Here is a 20,855-nt window from a genome sequence, read left to right on the forward strand (position 1 = left end):
AAGGTTTGGAGACAGAGTTAAGAGGAATACTTCCATTTTAGGAGTGGGCGAAGACAAAGGATTCTAAGAAACAGGGTGAAAGAGAGTGGCTAGAGGGGTCTGGGGTAAAATTATGAAGATTGAGTATGGGAAAGACAAGGGAATGAGAGTGTGTCTGGTTAACAGTGTCAAATACAAATGTCAGATGTAAAACAGTAACAGTAAATCAAGGATTGAAAGTAAATCTAGAGGATTTAGCAACATGGAATTAGCCATGACCTTGCTAATTTCAGTGGTGAGGAGGGAGCATACTATAGTTGGCCTGTCTACTTGAGAAGGAGCTCCTGTAGCATGGTGCTGAGTTCTTGAATTTTTGTTCAAATCCTGTCTCCTTTTCTCATCTCATGGTATATCAAACAATAGAGATTTGAGATTTGACTGTCCATCTGAAGTGGTGACTTAAACTGCAACAGTAAATCATGGACTCCTCGTTGTATGTGCTCTACCCCTTATGCCTCTTAAAAAATATTATCCTCAACTAATTTTCACTGAGAGACTAAGACAACTGGAATATATAGTATCTTGAATTGCATTTGTCATTTCCTGCTTAATCATAGATGTCTCATCTTATTTTTAGTGCCACTAAGAATTACTATCTTTGGAAGCTAATCGCTGCAGAGTCACCGAGTGTCAGTTATTTGTGACTTGTACAATCTATTTTGATGACCATACAACTTACATCCAAGGAATGCCACATTCCAGTGTGCTCTGTTGGATGACAAGATCATTTTACACTGAATTCCAAGTGTCTACACTCTACCACTAATATATCTGGATGTGAATACCCTAATTTGTGAGCTACATAACTCCTTTGTTCCCTTGCAATAGATGTTGTATTAAACTGTCCTTCATCCCCCAAAGACAGTGTTCCTTCCCTATAAAGCACCCCATTATACCCGAGTGCAGTGTAGGGCTTTTGTAGTCTCACTCAGACCTCCATTCATGTCCTCTCTAATAAAGACCTCTTTGTAACACAGACATTAGTAGAACTCCTTAAAATCTCAGGTTCTCTGGAAGAATTCTAAAGAGAAGAGGGGGAAACATTAAGATTTATATTTGGTACAAATAAAAGACTGATCAGTTCAAGATATTGTACCCTGTACAGTAAGGCCAATGAGATGAAAAATCTGTGTGCCTGATTTTTTCATTACGTTGTTCTGATGATAGTGTCTCTCCTCTTTGCCTGCTTTAACGGTGTTTACCTACTTATTTTTTTTATACCTTCCACCTTTGGCCTTATTTTTTCCAAGAAACTTATGCACACCCAGAGACCAAACATTTCCATAAGCTAGCTACTTTTTATCAAATAAAACATTTGTAGAAATAAAAGAATTTCTGGATTTTAGAGTTAAGATTCCTACCCCTACCTACATAACATTTCAAAGGAGATTAATTTTGACTTTGAAAGCAAACACATCTTTTCCTTGATTTTGTCTAATATCTAATTTGACTTTTTCTCATTTTTTTTTCTGTTTGTTAAAAAAAAAATTGAAGAAAGAAAGGAAGAAAAAGAGAAAGAAAGAAGGGAAGGATGGTAGGCAAAAGAAAGGAAGGAAAGAAATCAGAGTGAAGAAAAGTCAAGCCAGAGATTACATTAGGCTGAGGCAAATGGTATTCACCTTTTATAGTCCCTATGTTTTATAATGAAGATACTTCATTGAAACAATGATGCATACTTCAAGGGTTCCCTGGAGAGCCGTGAATCCTGTTTGGAGAGATTCATGAATATGTGCATTAGCACAATCCAACTGGAACTTGCCCTTAAAAAACGAACCACAAGAGAAGCTGATCAGTTTCCGCTTATGTATATAATCAGAAGGTTATCATATTATCTCCCTCTCCACGGGAAAAGCAGATGCGTACTTTTTGACCACCTTAAGAGGAGAAATGCCAAAGGGAACAGCAATTTTTTCCTCCTCTGTGATGTTCATTATGTGAAACCCACACAGAAACCTTTTAAAACTAGTCTTTGGCAAAAAGAGTGGAAAATGAATATAGGCTTGATTTTTCAAAATGAATTTTATTTTATTTTTTTGCTTAAGATGAATCATAGCACAAACCTTCAAAACATATTTCTGCCCTAATTTGCTGAAAGTCATTAATAAAACTGCATTGAGTTCAGACAGTGCTAGAGACTGCATATGAGACAGATATTTCAAAGTCAAAGCTCACAGAAAGTACATGAGATTCTGTGCCTTAAAGATGAATGAGGGACACATGGTAGATCTTGAAGTAGTAGTTTATTTAAAGTACAGAGAATTCCATGAAAAAATTTCTAACCAGCAGTTGGTGCCCAAGTTTCAATAAAAATGGCAGACCACCACTAAGCTAGTGACAATGATAAAGAGTATCCAGGTTTATCTGCAGATTTATCTTTATCCATGAATTCCAAACAAAATGGAGAGTTTAAAAAGAAGGAAAACCCCCTAAACTTTAATCATCACATAAAAACAGCAGAGAAAAATTTGTTACCTATAGACTGATGTTTTTAAATTATCATCTATGCTGTGCTAAGCAGAGATAGTATTAGCAAATGTGAAAAATTATTATGGAAAATTTGAGCTTTATATACCAATTTGAGAAAAATGGTGCTGAGTTACTTAGTAAAGACCTTAAGTAGTTTTGTATGCATTGTTGTTATTGTATGTTCTGGGTTGTGGGTTCAAGCCTGTGAGTGTTTACAGCATGTTGTGGAAACACAAAGGAGCAAAATAATTGTTTCAAAAAGAAGAGTATAATTATTTTAATGTTAAAAACTAAATTGCTGTCAGGCAGTTTCTTTAACTTGTCACTTAGTCACTACTTAGGCACCTGGTAATGAGTCACCGGAAGCTGTTTTGATTTATCATTTCTAGTCCCCACATTTGCGGAGAAAACAGTGTTTAAACTTGTCCCTTATATTCTCAAACCTCTAGATTCGGAGGCTTCCTGGACATTTCAGGCCCTCCTAATGTAATGTGAGTCTGTATACTCAGGATGTAGGGAAGGGCTAAGGGAACATTGTTAATTTGAGAGGGTACAATGGTGTAGTCCTGCATTTAAATTATTTCTAACTTTCCACCAGAAGTTGTATTCATGTTTTGGAAAATTAGTACTTAGCCAAGCTCCGAGGAAGAAAACATTTTATTTAGTAATAGTTCAAATAATGCAATAAAAATGTCTCTCTGTGCGTTTGAACTGGCCCTGGTGGCCTGATTCAGTATTTTGCCCATTTTCTTGGCTTTTCAAGCTTCACACACACAAAAAGAAATTGTACAAAACACTTAGCGCTATTTTTTCCATAGCTGGTAATAGGGCTTTCACAGCACAAAGGCAAGGAAAAATTATCTGGAAAGGTGAACAGGTTTTAAGAAAAACTAGAAAATTCTGCTAATACATTTTAGACTCAGCTTTCTGCCCCTTCCTGTGTTTTAAATCTAGTCACTAGAACGCCTGTAAGAAATTCTGAATATAATCATACAAACTGACCCACAAAAACAAGTTCCATAGAGAATGGTGTTAAAGATCGCTATTACTGACAGGGTTTTATGTGTGTGTGTACTTCTGTATATAATCTCTCTCTCTCTCTCTCTCTCTCTCTCATCCAAACTATCTCAGCATTCACATACGCACCAGAGAAAATGCAGCTTTGAACTCCTTTTGCAAGTAAGTCCCATCCTAGGATCTTAGAAGTTTTATCTTGTGCAAAATGGGAGTTTTCAACAGTGACACAGTCATCTGGTGAAAACAGGGCTAGATAGTGAATTGCAGCTTCTGTGTGTGACTGTGTGCGCGCGTGTAGGCGAGGTGGTGGTGAGAGAGGGAAGGTCAAAGGGTAAATTCCAATTGCTGCCACATATTTTTATGAGCTGAGTTATACCCAGCTTCTAGCCTGGAAAGGGGAAGAGGATCTTAGAAAGGGAAGTAACCTGAGTGGGCAGGTCAGGAAAATCCTGAAAAAGAGCTCTTTTAAATTCCCAGTTAATTGCTCCCCAACCTGCCATATTCATCCATTTTAATTTTTATTTTATTGTTCCAGGACTTGAAAAGATCCGTTTGCTCTTACAGGAATCCCAGTAAAATCTGGATTGCCAACGATGAAGTTCTCTTGGAGGATTCACTTCCCTTTTCTCCCTTTGGTATTTTTTCCCCTTGTTGGAGAGGTGAGGGATGGAGCATCATGGAAAGTCAGAGAGGAGGTGGAGACTACGCGAGGAGTTAGTTCCCAGACCAAGGCTGACAAAGCATTGATACTGCGGGAAACAAAATGCTAAACAGAGCCGGGGAGAAAAAGACAGGAGGGGCCCCAGGAACCCAGCTTTGTCAGAAGCTTTCCGTACCCAACCCGCTCTCTGGCAAACGTAGAGGCTATTTTCTGCCTTTTACAAGAGGTACTGCCAGGAGGTGGGGGGCGGGAGAAGAAAAGAAAAGCTGATGCCGAAATCAAGGAAGAAACAGCAGAAGGGTCAGGGGCAACAGTCAAGGCAGAAGCAGCTGCCGCGGCCGGCCCAACACCGGCATAAACCCGTCCTGGTGGCGCAGGCAGCGGCCGCCGAAGTGACAGCCCGAGTGGCAACAGCTGTGAGGAGGCCCGGCTTCTCCTCGGGGCTGCAGCGCCGGGGGTCAGCGTGGGGAGTCCCTATCGCTTCCATCTTCTGAGCAAGCACATTCTTCTCATTCCTTCACTCTCGCCTTCTCAGCGTCAGCTGACCGGCGGTTGCCTCTCCCTCGCCTTGGGGATTGGCAAAGCCGCCTTTCTTTTTTCCGCGGAGCACGCCGGTGACACCCGGATTTGTTCTAGTCGGTGTCCCTGCGGCCTCAGGCGTGAGCTGCCTGAGCCAGTTAGACCTGGGCCTCTCTCGCGTCTGTCTGCGGGGTGGCCCATCAAACCCCAAAGCATTTGGTGGGTGAAATTGCCGGGGACTAAACAAGACCTTAATTTTCAAAGTTGATGGGGATAAACCTAGGCATCACTTGAGAGGGTGACCAGCTCCAAGCCACCGAAAGATGAACAAATGAGGCAATTTCAGTATTATCAGACACAACATTATGACCTTTTTTGTTGTAAAAGGAACTCAAATGTAGCTACAGATTGAATGAAGTGATAGGCCATTAAAGGGCAAGAGGGAAGAGGGAAGGGATAATAGGTACCGTCCATTTGAGCCTGTTACACTTACTGTTTCAAATCTATTCAGACCGTGTTAGTGGCAAATACACAGTTTACCGGCAATAATAAATGAGGGAAGGAGTAAAGATAAATCTTAGGGAGTGCGGTGGTACATTCAGAGTAGTGATAATTGTTGTTTATTTGCTTTCTTTCATGAAAATTAGGGCAAGCCTATATGTGAGACATATCTTTATATATATATATTTTTTTTTCTCATGTTTTTGGAAGTCAGGGGGAGTGGAGGCATTCAACTTTATTTTCCTTAATTAGGTAAACAAAAAAATCAATAAGCCTTTTTAGTATGGATTTCTCTTCTCTAGTAAATATTCAAGCAAAACGAACTGTACATTTTCGGCATTTATAATCAACCTGTTTGCCTTCATTAAGCCTATCCCATATGACTTTTAAATTCTACCCTACAAGTTTACAGTATTTCATATATATGAACTTTAACCCTTCTGTACAATTACAATGTCTTTATACACTTGGTCACGTAACAATTGAAGAGTTTAGGCAAGTTGTTCACTTGCTGGAGATTTAAATTAATTGTTTTTAAAGTGTAAGTGCCTGTACAGCAAAACTGGGGATTTCCCCATAGTTTGGAAGCTACCAGCCTCACAATTAGCCATAAGTAGGTGCATTTTTGAGTGGGAAGGACAAATAAGCCAAACTTCAAAATTTCAACCTGTGCATATAAGATAATTGGTTTCAATTAAATGAAGAAATTAAAATATTTTAAGTGGGAAAGAAGTTGGTGCTTTAAATTAGAAGAGGTAATTATTTTATGTGACTAAAGTATACAGAAGAAGTAATTGTCGATTTTGAAGTTTTAAAATGCATTACATTTTATTATTTGGTTATTTGAAATGGAGTAAAATAATTACAAGTAACATTGCATTTGTTACAGAAGTGAATGTGATCAAGATACTCATTTGTATTAGAAAAACAATTATACTATATTTAGGTAAATTATTTTATATAGTTCAACAACATGATGTTGTTGTTTTAGAAAATTCTAAAAAGAATTCTCTTAAGGACAATTAATTAATAGACTATCAGATCATTTAAATACTTTTTTCAATGTGAAATTTAAGGAATTTTTATAAAATGATATGTTAGATTATATGAAAACTTATATTCTGTTAAGAATATTATTTAAGTAGCTATAAAAAGAGGAAGAAGGAGAAAGTCTTTATATTTCTGTGGTGAGCTGAGTAAATACAATTATTGTGTATCCAATTTCATTTAGACACTATATTTTTGCAGTGTAATTTTAGGATTTAGATGTAGTTTATGATGTGTCACTTAATATGGACGTGGAGTTTTGTTCTTCATTGGCTCTTTTGGCTAGAAGAAAATCAAAGATTTATTCATTCATGGATTGATCCTAATTTGTGTGTTATTTTATTGTGTTACAGATCTTTTCTAGACACAGTGATATTTTTGTGAGATTCATATTACAGTATTTTTATAAAATAATATATACTGAGAGACTGATTTCACATGACAGAAACAAACTTTAGCATCACATAGTTTAAAAATGTGTCATTTTAAATGTGCACTAAAATTGCATTTTATTTCTTTCTAGTCAAACAAAAGCTCTCTGAAGATTCAGAGATTTTGTGGGCTTTGTCTAAATTCAAAGTGCCCTCTACTGTCAAAAATGTGTACTACTGAGAAAGAGAAAATTTGACAAGTCTGAAATAAAAATCTAGACAGTGAGAGACAGATGGAAGAAAACCAGGAAAGGTAATGGCACTCAGCCCTGGGGCAATTCAGTTTGGAATGTTCTGTCAGTAAATAGTTATGCTCCCATTCCAAGTTAAAAGTTACTTAAAATTATTCGTATTTTGTGACTGCTGCCTCATACTTCTTTGCTTTTAGTTTTGATTTCAAAAGTGCAATTTCACTTTGGTGTCACTGTATGTTTTAGTCTGATGATCCAAACAGTGTATGTTATAAATGCCAGGATAAATGTAAAAACTACCTATACCCTGTTACCTTTATACTCTTGAGGAATATTGTTCAGAGGTTCTTTCTGTAGTTTTAAATATTAGAACACTTTTATTTTAACTATTGATTGTATGTACTTAAAATGAAAAATATTCATCATTACTGTGATAAAATAAAGCTAAGTGGTAAGTTGATCCATTGTGGGGAAAAAAGTCAGCCAGACTTTAAAAAATATCGTGCAAACAAATAAAATGGTCATCTATTTTGTTTACTCTTAAGATATTTAAACATTATGAAAATAATTGTAAGCATATTCTATGTTTTTAAGTGTAAGCTTGTTACAATCTTTTAATTAAATTCAGTGACGCAAAGAAAATTTTGCCGTAAGAAATTCAGATTATTCCATATTGTTAAGTTTTATAATATAATATTTTAATATTTTACAGTGTACCACAGAGCTGTGAAACTTCAAGTTTGAGATAGATATACAATTTTAAAAATGGTTACTGACTTGTTTTTTATTTATTATATTGAAAAGAACATTTTGATTGAATTTTTAGCTTTTTATAATAAAATCAGTAATTTGAAGTGAAATTAAAGAGGCACCGACATAACTGAGGGAAGGAAAAACTCACAGTTTATCATGTTCAACATGCATAACAGTTCTTGGCTAACTAGCTCTATGAAATATTTGGTCTATATTTCAAGCAAAAACAAGCTAGAAATATAGATAATTGGGAGTGGGGAGTAGATACAAAAATCAAGGCTTTAAAAAAAAAATCAGGGCTTTAGCTGTTATGTAAAAGGCATATAGATTCGGTTTTTCAGTTTCATCAGCCACTAAGGATTTTAGGTGTGATTGTTGGGTGGAGAAACCCACAGAGTGAGTTTCAGTAGAGTAGACCTCAGGCAGCCTCCCTGTTTGCAAAGCTTGCCTTCTCTTTGCCTCTTAAGTGCCTCTGGTAGGTTTCTAACACACATCCCAGATGTCCAAGCTGCCTTTTATGAAGAACAAAGGCGCTCAGATAGTACTTATTATTAATGTTTTCTTGATATAAAGGGTTATATCTAGTAGGGGTCTTGTATGCTAAAAACAATGAATGGACCAGGAAACAAACGGACACATGAATGAAAGAGAGAGGCAAAATGGTGGTTCTCTGGTCACAGAATTTACAGGTGATTTGAAAGAGAATCTTGTGGAGTAAAATAGCATTGTATGCCATCAAATTTAAAAAGTTTCCTCTGTTTGAAGAAAATAGCCCACCATTCTTCTCACTTGTTTGAAAAATCCAGGAGATACAATATATCTAAATGTTTCCTCTGGCTATTTTCAGTGATTGAAAGCAAATCTATTAACCCAAGTATCTACTTGAGCCTAATTTCTATGGAATCACCATTTCTCTTATAAGTGGTCAGTTATTTTCTACTCTTTGGAAATTAATTTCATTTGTAATATTAATCCTAGGCTCCATAAAAGATGTGTTCACATTATAAAAAGTCTAATACAATGATAATACTAAAAGACCAACTAAATGTTTGATGCTTCTTCTTCTGTTGCTTTTTAGAATCAACTCTTCACTTCTGAATTCACCTTGCTTGTCTAAGTTGCTTCTGTCATGTCTAATTCTTTGCAACCCTATGGACTGTAACCTACCAGGCTCCTCTGTCCATGGGACTCTCCAGGCAAGAATACTGGAGTGGGTTGCTGAGCCCTCCTCCAGGGGATCTTCCCAGCCCAGAACTTGCATCTCTTATATCTCTTGCATTGGCAGGCAGGTTCTTTACCACTAGTGCCACCTGGGAAGCACTGAATATACCTTGAGATAGTCTAATTTCTAGTCAATCTAATCTTATCTAATGTAATTAATAACAGATCCTTGCTCTTCAAAATAAATACTCTTCATCATTATGAGTCCACTTAGGAAAACTTTAAATAAGGGGGTTCAATGCCCTCTAGCCTATATCCTCAGGTAGGCCCATGGAACTCTTTCTTCTTCTAACAGGAGAAAATGTTGCAAAGATAGGAAAAACAAAAACAAAACAAAAAACCCAAAAACTGGCTCCTTGAAGAAGTTGCTCTTTATTTCTTATGGAACCTGGGAGCTACTCTCTCTCTTGTTCTTTTTAGGGCCTTATTGTCCAACTGTATAGTTTCTGTGGAGTGCACAGTGTCTTTCTGATAAATTCCATTCCTCTGTAAGCTAGCCAATCAATTGCCTTTGTTGGTAACCAAATAAATCTAACTGTCACAATCTATGCCTTTCTCAGTGAGCAACTCATAGATTCATAGGTGATGTTTACAGAAAGTTCATAGACTTTCATTTCATGATAGAGAAGCTTGATTGAGTAGGGAACTTGGCCAAAGCCACATAGCATCAAGCATGCTACGATGAACTCAGACCTTGCCTCCTAATGGCCACAGAATTGTGCCAAAGCATGAATTAATCACCTGCATTCCCATGAGCTGCTGGGTTTTGTGTCTAGTTTCGTTGACATAAATTCCTGTTTTTCTCTTCCTCACAAACTAATATTGAGAACATTTTTGGATACATAGAAATGAAAATTATGTAATGGAGATCAAACCATTTTAGGAAATGAAATATTATGATAAATTGATTTATTTGTAGTATATGTAGGACTCTAATGTTACAAAGTTTAGTGCAAGAAATTTCTTTCCTCAAGGAAGCAAAATCCAGTGTATTTAAATAGGGGAGAGGCCGTGCTTGGATTGTGTATGTTTAGGTATCTGGAGACATAACAACTATCTGTTTATAACTTGATAGATATACAATGAAATATTTCTCTTTCTTAACAAAAGTTGTTGTAGATAGAAGTAAGAATTGTGGAAAATTACCTTTTTTTTTTAATACATCAATAGTAACAAAGCATGCCACAAACATTTAATAAAGGGATTATCGTAGACTTTATACATTCCTAGGAACCAACAGAAAAATCTCAAGGGACAAATCATTAAACCTGTTCTTCAGTATTAACCTGGACAACAGCTCAGGAAACATCTCTGAGGATGCAAGGCATTTATTAGAAGCATGTTTAGGAATCTCTGACTGTTTTACAAAAACCTCTTCTTCAGAAAATAACAGGATAGTTACCAAGCATTTTTGGAAACTGGGTATAACTGAGGAGATTCAATTCGTTAGAAACATGATTAATTATAAATGGTAAAGGCTGAAAAAAGGTAAATTGTGGGGGAAATGTAAATTAAATATGAAAAGTATAATGTAACCATTAGTGATCATTCAGTATGTATTACTTTACTTTGCTATATTCTTTATTATACTTTTTGAGATAAGGCAGTTTACCACAGTATTATTTTATGCCTCACTTACTTTATACAGGAAAAAGCAAAGAAAAAAATTCAAGCTAGAATGTGCAAACTGTGTTTTTTCCTTACTGTTATTTTTCTTTTACTTAAATATGATGATATTCACAATATAGAGTATATTTATGGATCCTTAATTGACTGTAATTAATTCCCATTACTTTTTTATTTCTGAAAAGATTATGAAAACCATGATTTTTATCCCAAATCTTTATCTTTCCTTGACCCAGAACTTTATACATTTTCCAGTGGATTCCAAATACTAAATAGAATATCTTTCATCCCTGTAGTGATTCAGACTTAGTATTAACTTTCATCCTCAGAGTTTCATTTGCTTCTCCTAAGGGTTGTGTTCAATAGTTGACAGAGATTTTGATTGATAATTTATTTGTTTGATTTTGTAAAAATCAAAACAGTTTTTGTTTTGTTTGCCTCAGGGTGAAACAGGCAAGTTTATTAGGGCCCGTTGCTCCTCAGGCCTCAGGGGACAACTGTTTTATGACTAATTACTTTTAACTAATTTTCATGAAAGATAATATTACTCCTTTTTGTTTTTCAAGAATCCTCTCCTGGACTCTCCACTTTGGAATTAATGCTCAGACAGTAAAGCGTCTGCCCGCAATGAGGGAGACCAGGTTCGATCCCCGGGTTGGGAAGATCCCCTGGAGAAGGAAATGGCAACCCACTCCAGTATTCTTGCCTAGAAAATCCCATGGATGAAGGAGCCTGGTGGGCTACAGTCCATGGGGTCACAAAGAATCGGACACGACTGAGCAAGTTCATGGAGTTCATGGATGGTTACATAACATCTAGGCCCACATTTGTTCCAATTACTCTTGGACATCCACACCCAGTGCTCAGGAGCCTGGACATGTGGACACTTACGCTGTTGCCCTCCACCACCCCTGAAGCGACCCCCACACCAACCAACCACAGGCTATCTGGGAGGGGTGTTCTTTACGAGACCACATGTAAATCTGTACTTCTGAACTCCAGGGAGTGTCAGCTTCTTTTCTTTTTTCCCTTTTCCCTTTCTCTTATTCACTCTGCCCCACCCCCGCCCTCGCCCCGACCCCCCAATCCCTTTCTGCTCTGTGCTTTCCTGCTTCCATAGGTAGACTTTTTCACCCAATTGCCTTTTCATTTCCTTTTCTATAATCCCCACTTCTACTCACCTCTGCCATTAGTTATATCACTTATATATGATGTTCAGCAAGTTGTTTAACCTCACTGAGTCGGATTTTGTTATCTGGATAGGTAGAAATAACTTACAGAGCTATGTTGATCATTAAATAATGCTTTTAGAAGTGCTGAATTCCATGCTTTTTATATGGTCATTATGATCAGTGAGTACCTTATGAACATTAGTCGTCTTGGGATTTTGTGGGTAAAATATATAGACACTTTTTTCTAAAATTATTTATTTATTTATTTATTTTTGGCTATGCTGGGTCTTCATTGCTTTGTGAGGCTTTTTTTAGTTGTGATGAGTAGGGACTACTCTTTGTTTTGGTGTGTGGGCTTCTCATTGTGGTGGCTTCTCTTGTTGTCGAGCACAGGCTCTAGGCACACGGGCTTCAGTAGTTGTGTCTCACAGGCCCTGGAGCATGGGCTTGGTTTTTGTGGTACACAGACCCGGTTGCTCTGAGACATGAGGAATCTTCCCGGACCAGGAGTAGAACCTGTGTCCCCTGCATTGGCAGGCAAATTTCTATCCACTGCACTACCAGGGAAAAATCTGTGGACATACTGTGGGGTAACTTTTGAAGTTGTTATAATCAAGAGTTCACTCTATTCAGGCAGTTTACTATGTTCTATTTTATTAGTATTTTATACTTACTTCTTAGATATCTATATAATATTTGTTATTGTGATTTTTTAATTGACCACTTTCTTACATCTTGAAAACATTTGGTAACAAATAGAAAGTTTTTATTCCTCTAACCCAAATCACTTAATTAGAGGGCCTAAGCCTCAGTGTTCTCTTTTTGTAGTCATTGAATAGGAGACCTTACCATTTATTCTAAATTTTTTTAATATGGTGATAATTGTCAGATTTTTATCCCTGGATTGATCTAGTCCTTAAACTCCAAACTCATGTATTCATCTGCCTAAGTGATATCTCCACTTGCATATCTACTGCGTATCTCAAACCTGTATGTCTAAATCTGAATTATTGATATTGATAAACTTCCCATAAATCTTTTCCCTCTAAGGTAGTTTTGGCCTAATTACTTAGACTAAACACTCTGGGCTTTCCCCCCACCCCATATCTCAGTCTAATCCTTAAATTCTGTCAAACTCAGTCTTCAAAATGTATCCCAAACTAATCATTCCAATGTTATAAGCATAGTCCGATTTGCCATGAACCTTACCTCAACATCTAAAATGCTCCTAGCTGGTATCTTTGCTTTCACTCTTGCCCCTTTGCAGTCTGTTCTTCATGTAGCAGCCAGAGGTATATATTAAATTATGTCCCTCCCCTACATAAAAGTTTTCAAAAGCTTATTTTTATATTTAAAATAAAATCCAAAGTTCTCATAGTAGCTTAAATGGTTCTACCTATCAAACAGATAATCTACATTAATGAGAAAAACTCCTGGCTACGTCTTATAATTTGTTTCTTACCACCTTTCCCACTTTTCCCCCTGGCTTCCTTTTAGTTTCTCAAACACACTCCTAACTAGGTCCATTGCTCATATTATTCCCTCTGCCTAGAATGTGCTCCACTCAGCTGTCTCTAGGCTTCACACCTTTATTTCATTAAAGTTTCAGTTCAACTATCACTGGTTAAAGAAATATAGTTTGACTACCCTATATATTTCATTTAGCTAGATGATTCACCCTTTCTCTCTTTCTTCAATCTTCATATTTCAGGTTTCCCTCTCCTGTTATTTGCTTTCCACTTGGAGAACTTAACATTCCTTTTAAAGCTTATCTACTATTAACAAAGTGTCATAAGTTTCCCTCACCTGAAAATTCTTTTATTTTGTTTTTATTTCTGAAGGCTATTTTCATTGGATATAGAACTCTGGATTGACAATTTCTTCCTCTCATCACTTTCTAAATATTGTTCCATTGTCTCACGGCCTCCATGGTTCCTAATGAGATATCCATAGTCATTCCAATCATAATTCCTTTTCTCAGTAATGTATTCTTTTCTCTGACTGCTTTTAAGTTCTTTGTTTATTTATGTCTAACTGTTTCTGGCTTAGCGTTTGCAGAGTTTCTTGGGTCTGCTAAATTTGGAATCTGTCATTAAATTTGGGAAATTTTCAGCCACTCTTCTTCAAATGTTTTCTGTGCCAATCTATTTCTCCTTTCCTTCTGGGACTCTTATGATGTGAATGTTAGACATTTTGATATTTTCTTACAGGTAACTGAGGCTCTGTTCACTTTTGAAAGTTGTTATTTTCCTATACATTTCAATATGAATAATTTTATTGTTCTATCTTCAGGTTTACTAATTCTTTCAATTCTTTTATTGAGTTCCTCAGAGGATTGTTAATTTTTGTTGTGGTTAGACAGCAAGACAAAAGAGTTTGAGGGCCTCCAGAGTTGCCTTTGCTGCCACTGCTGCAACTGTAAGAGCTTAGTTGGGTAGTTGGCTCTTATTGAGGGATCTGAAAGAGAGCCAAGAGAGTCAAAAGAACTTCACCTTTCAGGTGCTGCTGCCACAGAGTGGAGTAGGGAGGTGTTGCCACCCCACTGCTGGCAGTACCTGGAGTAGGACAGATAAAAGAAGTACTCTTCTGCTTCCCTAGGAGGAAGGGAAAGGGCACTTGTTTGTTGACACACCTACTGTAGGGGTGTGGAAAGTCAAAGCAGATTGCCACTACTGTTACCGCAACCACGTGCCAGTGAGAATGTGGCAGGATGCATAAATGTCCCGTCTAATGCCTCTCTGCAGTTGTCTACTCTCAGCCTAGTCTCTAGTTCACAGCAGTTATTACTACCTGAAAAAAAGAATATGTTACAGGAACAACTAGATACTCGATGATAACAAGAGTACTCAAGGCCTGGTAAATAAGCCTGGGGATGGCACACTGGTTGGCTACTGCTCAAATAGCCATAGCTTGAGGAGAGTAAATTAAAAAAAAAAAAGAAGGTGGGTATCAAAGGCCCATTTGTGTGTCCTAACAGGAGATTTAGGAGAAACCACTTTCTAATTTTTTGTGTATGTGTTTGAAATTTTACTTGGGAGTTACTCACTTTTTTTTCTTTGGAAGTGCTGGGTAGTTCTTTTTCTTCCCATTGAGAATTTAGAGAAACTATTGAGAAGGAATTATGGATTTAGAGTCAAGAGATTCAGCACATAAGGTTTTGGATATACTAATAATTCTATAAATAAACTGTCTATTTGGAAGATATAATTCTGAAAGAGTGGATTTTATAAATGAAAACAGTGCTTATAGTACTGAATAGTACATGGTGTGTGTGCATGCTCAGTTGTATCCTACTCTTTTCAACCCCATGAACTGTAGCTGTCCAGGCTCCTCTGTTCATGGAATTTTCCAGGCAAGAATACTGGAACAGGTTGCCATTTCCTACTCTAGGGGATCTTCCCAGCCCAGGGATTGAATCTGTGTGTCTCCTGCAGTGGCAGGCAGATGGTTTACCACTGTTACTGAATGGTGGCAAGTAAAAGAACATTGCTGAGAAGAGACATAACCATAAGCAAAACTGCCACAACATATTTGTAGAAAACTAAGGGCTACTATAATTCACATTTGAGCAGTCAGTCAAGAGTTTTCCACATCTTTCTTTTTTCCTGTGAAAATTAAACTGATAAAGTTAAATAAATATTCTCCCTTACAGGAGAATTTTTGAGGTAGTCTGCATATAATCGGTTTACATATCTAACTTTTAGCAATTAGATAATGACAAAACTGCACATTTTTTAAGACATTAAAATGGGGACTTGGTTACCCCTTTGTTTTCTTCCACTCTCTGTTGTCCATTTCTGAAGTTGTAGTGGTTTCCTAGGAGACTAGTAAGGAATGAACTTGATTAGCTATATTGGCAGAAAGATTTTTGGGGTACATTTTGAGAAACATATCAGTTCAGTTCAGTTCAGTTGCTCAGTTGTGTCCGACTCTTTGCGACCCCATGAATTACAGCACACCAGGCCTCCTTGTCCATCACCAACTCCCGGAGTTCACTCAGACTCATGTCCATCGAGTCAGTGATGCCATCCAGCCATCTCATCCTCTGTCGTCCCCTTCTCCTCCTGCCCCCATCCCTCCCAGCATCAGAGTCTTTTCCAATGAGTCAACTCTTCGCATGAGGTGGCCAAAGTACTGGAGTTTCAGCTTCAGCATCATTCCTTCCAAAGAAATCCCAGGGCTGATCTTCAGAATGGACTGGTTGGATCTCCTTGCAGTCCAAGGGACTCTCAAGAGTCTTCTCCAGCACCACAGGTCAAAAGCATCAATTCTTCGGCACTCAGCTTTCTTCAGTCCAACTCTCACATCCATACATGACCACAGGAAAAACCATAGCCTTGACTAGACGAACCTTTGTTGGCAAAGTAATGTCTCTGCTTTTCAATATGCTATCTAGGTTGGTCATAACTTTATTTCCAAGGAGTAAGCGTCTTTTAATTTCATGGCTGCAATCACCATCTGCAGTGATTTTGGAGCCCAAAAAATAAAGTCTGACACTGTTTCCACTGTTTCCCCATCTATTTGCCATGAAGTGATGGGACCACATGCCATGATCTTAGTTTTCTGAATGTTGACCTTTAAACCAACTTTTTCACTCTCCACTTTCACTTTCATCAAGAGGCTTTTGAGTTCCTCTTCACTTTCTGCCATAAGGGTGGTGTCATCTGCATATCTGAGGTTATTGATGTTTCTCCCGGCAATCTTGATTCCAGCTTGTGTTTCTTCCAGTCCAGCGTTTCTCATGATGTACTCTGCATATAAGTTAAATTAGCAGGGTGACAATATATAGCCTTGATGTACTCCATTTCCTATTTGGAACCAGTCTGTTGTTCCATGTCCAGTTCTAACTGTTGCTTCCTGACCTGCATACAGGTATGCACAAAGAAGAAATGCTTGACACATGGAAGAAATTTTTTAGTTTTGGTATGAAAATCTTCCTTGATAAACTAAAATTAAAGATAGGACCAATGACTTAGTAGATCATCTTTTCAATCATCTTGCTATTTATGCCTTTAGATATTCTCCTCCTTTCCCAGTACTTTAATGTCTTTATTCTTTTAGCATAGTTTCCCAGCTAGGCTATTTTATTTACCAATGCTGTATATTTGCTACATATACTACTTCTTTCTTTAACTAGTTACCTTGCAAGATTATCAGAGGGTGAGGAAGATGTACAGAAAAGGACTCCCTCAGTATCTCTCTGAGCTAGAAGGACACATGAAAGAATAAAAACAAACAAATAGACCTAACTCTAAATCCATGTTATACAGTGTTCTGCAAAACTATTAGCACTGGATTCAGTTTATTTACAGGGAAGTTGCATAAAGCAGAGGATAACTTCAAGAGATTCATATATAAGATTCACATTTATTTAAAGTTTACAGATGGGACCAAATCTTCAGTTCTAGGTGGGCCTTAATTTGAAAAAATATATGGAGAATCAGCTTTAATTTTGTAATTTTATTTTAAGATTTTTGTACAGTATTTTTTTTACTGCTATCCCTGTCAACTCCATTCCAAAAGCATACTGTACTGATAGTTAAAGCTTTGGGATGTTTTGCTCTGATTTTCAACGTGATGAAAAAAAAAGAATTATTTGGCTAAAATAAAGTTAAATTTTTATTTAAAATTTTATTAAAACATTTAACTTTAAAAAGTTAAATTTTTGTCATTCTTCTCCGGGGACTGTGTTATAAAAGAAGTTATGAAGAAAACAGTGAATGAGTTTGGCATATGAAGAGGTAGTTAAAGTATTAGAGAGTAAACATTGAAGGCAGGAAAAAGGGGACGATAGAGGACGAGATGGCTGGATGGCATCACCAACTCAACAGACATGATTCTGAGCAAGCTTTGAGAGTTGGTGATGGACAGGGAAGCCTGGCATGCTGCAGTCCATGGAGTTGCAAAGAGTTAGACATGACTGAGCAAATGAACTGAACTGAACTTTACCACTTACTAGCCCTGGGATCCTTGCATGTTTTCAGGTCTCACTGACAAAGTAAATTTAGTAAAGTGTGGCTTAAAAAAAAAAAAATCAAATTGGCACTGCTAGCATGCTCGTGGGTTATGCTCAAGATACATCTTGTCTTATATCTTCTCCAAATGGTTTGGAGAAGATGATTCATCCTGAAATGTATATGAATGATTTTTCAAGAGAAAAAAAGAGAGGGAACAGAAGTTTTAGTATTCAATTTAGTGTCCTCTGGGATGAACAAATGACTTAATTTTAAAGTAAAATTAGCCAAAAAATGGAATAAAATTTTATATTACACAATAAGATACTCTGCCATGAAGGAAGAATTCAATGTATAATAATACTAAGAGAAAGCGTTCAACCAGAAGAATGTTCAAGCAGAAAAACTTGGTAATGAGGTGAGCCAGAAAGAAGACCAATGAACAAGTTATGAAAGAGATACTGCTGACAGGGTAAGAAGGCAAGCAAGATGTGGTCTGCTAAAAAATAAACTTTGAAAAACAAAGAAAAAATTGCAACAACTAGAAACAGAAATATCAGTCAATTTTTCAGAAATTCATCCACTGAGACTTGGTGGTAAAATAGTCTCAGTGAAGACTGTAAGAATCAAAAATTGGCTATTATCCCTGTTTCCCCAGACACAACAGCACTGCAAGCTATTTTACAGTTATCTTAAAAAAAAAAGCAGCAATGCAAGGTTAATCAGATTATTTACCTGTACCATCAGAGTAGGTAAGGATCAATGAGTTAATTATTGTGAAATACTAAAACACTTGGGATATCTGAATGAAAAATGAAAATAATTATTTATGGCTTTCATAGAATGTCTCAGTAATCATAGTTACTTTTTAGTACTCATATACATGTTATATAAAAGCAGTAAAAATTAAATTTTTGGCATAATTTGGCACCAGAACAGATATTTGATAGAACTAAACTACCTAGGTAAAATAATGCTAAAAATAACTTGCCTTTGATTTTTTTCCTGGTTAATGATTATTTTCTACTATTAACCTAGTAATTTCCTTGTCTATGACTATGTTTAGATGATGAGAAAGAGAGTATATAGACCAGAGGTTGCTTCTTAAAATGGAATACATTTATGGGCATTTGGTTATTTTCTCTTTTAGTTATGCTTGAAAACATTTTGAAACAATTTGATGGAAAAAAATAAATAATTGAATGAAAATGAGTAACAGTAAATTTACAAAAACGAAGTATGCTTGGCATTTGTTGAGTTGAATGCAATAGGAAAAGACAAGTTAAGCCTTCACAGATAAAAGGAGAAACAGCCATAGAATTTGAGAGTTGGAAAGGACTTGGAGAGGTCATGGAGGTTACCACCTTTCTGGCAGGACCACACTAAAAACTACTAAGCCTGTAAGAATTCAGTCTAATGTTGAAAACCAAGCAAAACAATGTTAGAAACTAAAATCCCATAGAATGGGAGATGGATTTGGATCTCTTGAATTCCTCTTTATTTTTGCCAGAAAAAAAATTTTTTTCATGTTATCTTGGGTTTCAGTGTTAACCCTTAAGAAGTATTGACCATCTTGCTACAAATGTACCAACTGTATCCTTCTATAACATTCATTACATTAGTTAAATAATGTTTAAATTAAATTGGTTAAAATGGTTTAACCATTAAATTGGTTCTTTTGGGTTCAAAAGAACAGCCTTTATGTCTCTCTTGTTCACATTGGCTCTTTGATACTAAACTTTGGCAAATTCTAACAATTTTAAAAAATCACTTTATAATATTTTCTGGATGGGGAGGGATAGGTATCCTTTGACACAGATGTGACTTAAAAGCAACTAAGGTTATGTTGCTAACAAACTGCTACTTATCCATGCTTCTTTTCTTCTTAGGGCACATTTCTTCTCATTTTTCTTGCAGTATCATCATTCTCTCAGCTCTACCTATGTCCCTCCTCCTCCTCCTCCTCTTATTTTCTTTCTTCCTCCTTCTCTCCCTCCCTTCCTTCCTTTCACAAACCTCACCTTGTCATTAGCAGGAATCTTACTTGCACTTTAGATGAAAAATATCAGCATGCTGTAGTCTTGTGATTCAAACTGTACTTTGAGAACCAGTGATGTTGACATCATGTAGGAGCTTGTTAGAAATGCACAAACTTAGCCCCTACCACAGAGCTTCTAAATCAGGATCTGACTTTTAACAATATCCTCAAATGATTCACGGAATCATTTTCAAGTTTAAGAGGTGCTGATTTAGAGTACCTACATTCCAAGAGATGCTCTAAACTTCACACTGTTCTCCCTTAGGTAGAACTGTCCCTCTCCCTGCATTCTCTATCCAAATCAGAAGACAATATATTCATAGGGTAAGTCAAGTCAGAAACCTAGGAAACCTTTCTCAATCCCTTTCTCTTACTTGCCACCTATATATAATGTAACCAATCTTGTCATTTCTGTTTTCTGAATATTTCTTGAATATTTCCTCAGTGTGTCCCCCAATTGCCACTTCGATAGAGCCCACATTTTTCATAGGGACCTGAGTATAAACTTTTAACTAGTCTTACTGCTTCTAGCCTCATCTTTCTCTAGTACCATCTCCTTGATAATTCAAATTATTCTTTTAACAATTTAAATCTGATTATAGCCTTGACCTGCCTCTTGAGAAACCTGTATGCAGGTCAAGAAGCAACAGTTAAAACTGGACATGGAACAACAGACAGGTTCCAAATAGGAAAAGGAGTACGTCAAGGCTGTATATTGTCACCCTGCTTATTTAACTTATATGCAGAGTACATCATGAGAAATGCTGGGCTGGAGGAAGCACAAGCTGGAATAAAGATTGCCGGGAGAAATACCAATAACCTCAGATATGCAGATGACACCACCCTTATGGCAGAAAGTGAAGAACTAAAGAGCCTCTTGATGAAAGTGAAAGAGGAGAGTGAAAAAAATTGGCTTAATGCTCAACATTCAGAAAACGTAGATCATGGCATCTGGTCCCATAACTTCATGGCAATTAGATGGGGAAACAGTGGAAAGTGTCAGACTTTATTTTTGGGGGCTCCAAAATCACTGCAGATGATGATTTCAGCCATGAAATTAAAAGATGCTTACTCCTTGGAAGGAAAGTTATGACCAACCTAGACAGCATATTAAAAAACAGAGACATTACTTTGTCCTCGAAGGTCCGTCTACTCAAGGCTATGGTTTTTCCAGTAGTCATATATGGTTGTGAGAGTTGGACTATAAAGAAAGCTGAGC

Source organism: Bubalus bubalis, chromosome 2 (genome assembly GCF_019923935.1).
Source record: "Bubalus bubalis isolate 160015118507 breed Murrah chromosome 2, NDDB_SH_1, whole genome shotgun sequence".
Classification (NCBI taxonomy): domain Eukaryota; kingdom Metazoa; phylum Chordata; class Mammalia; order Artiodactyla; family Bovidae; genus Bubalus; species Bubalus bubalis.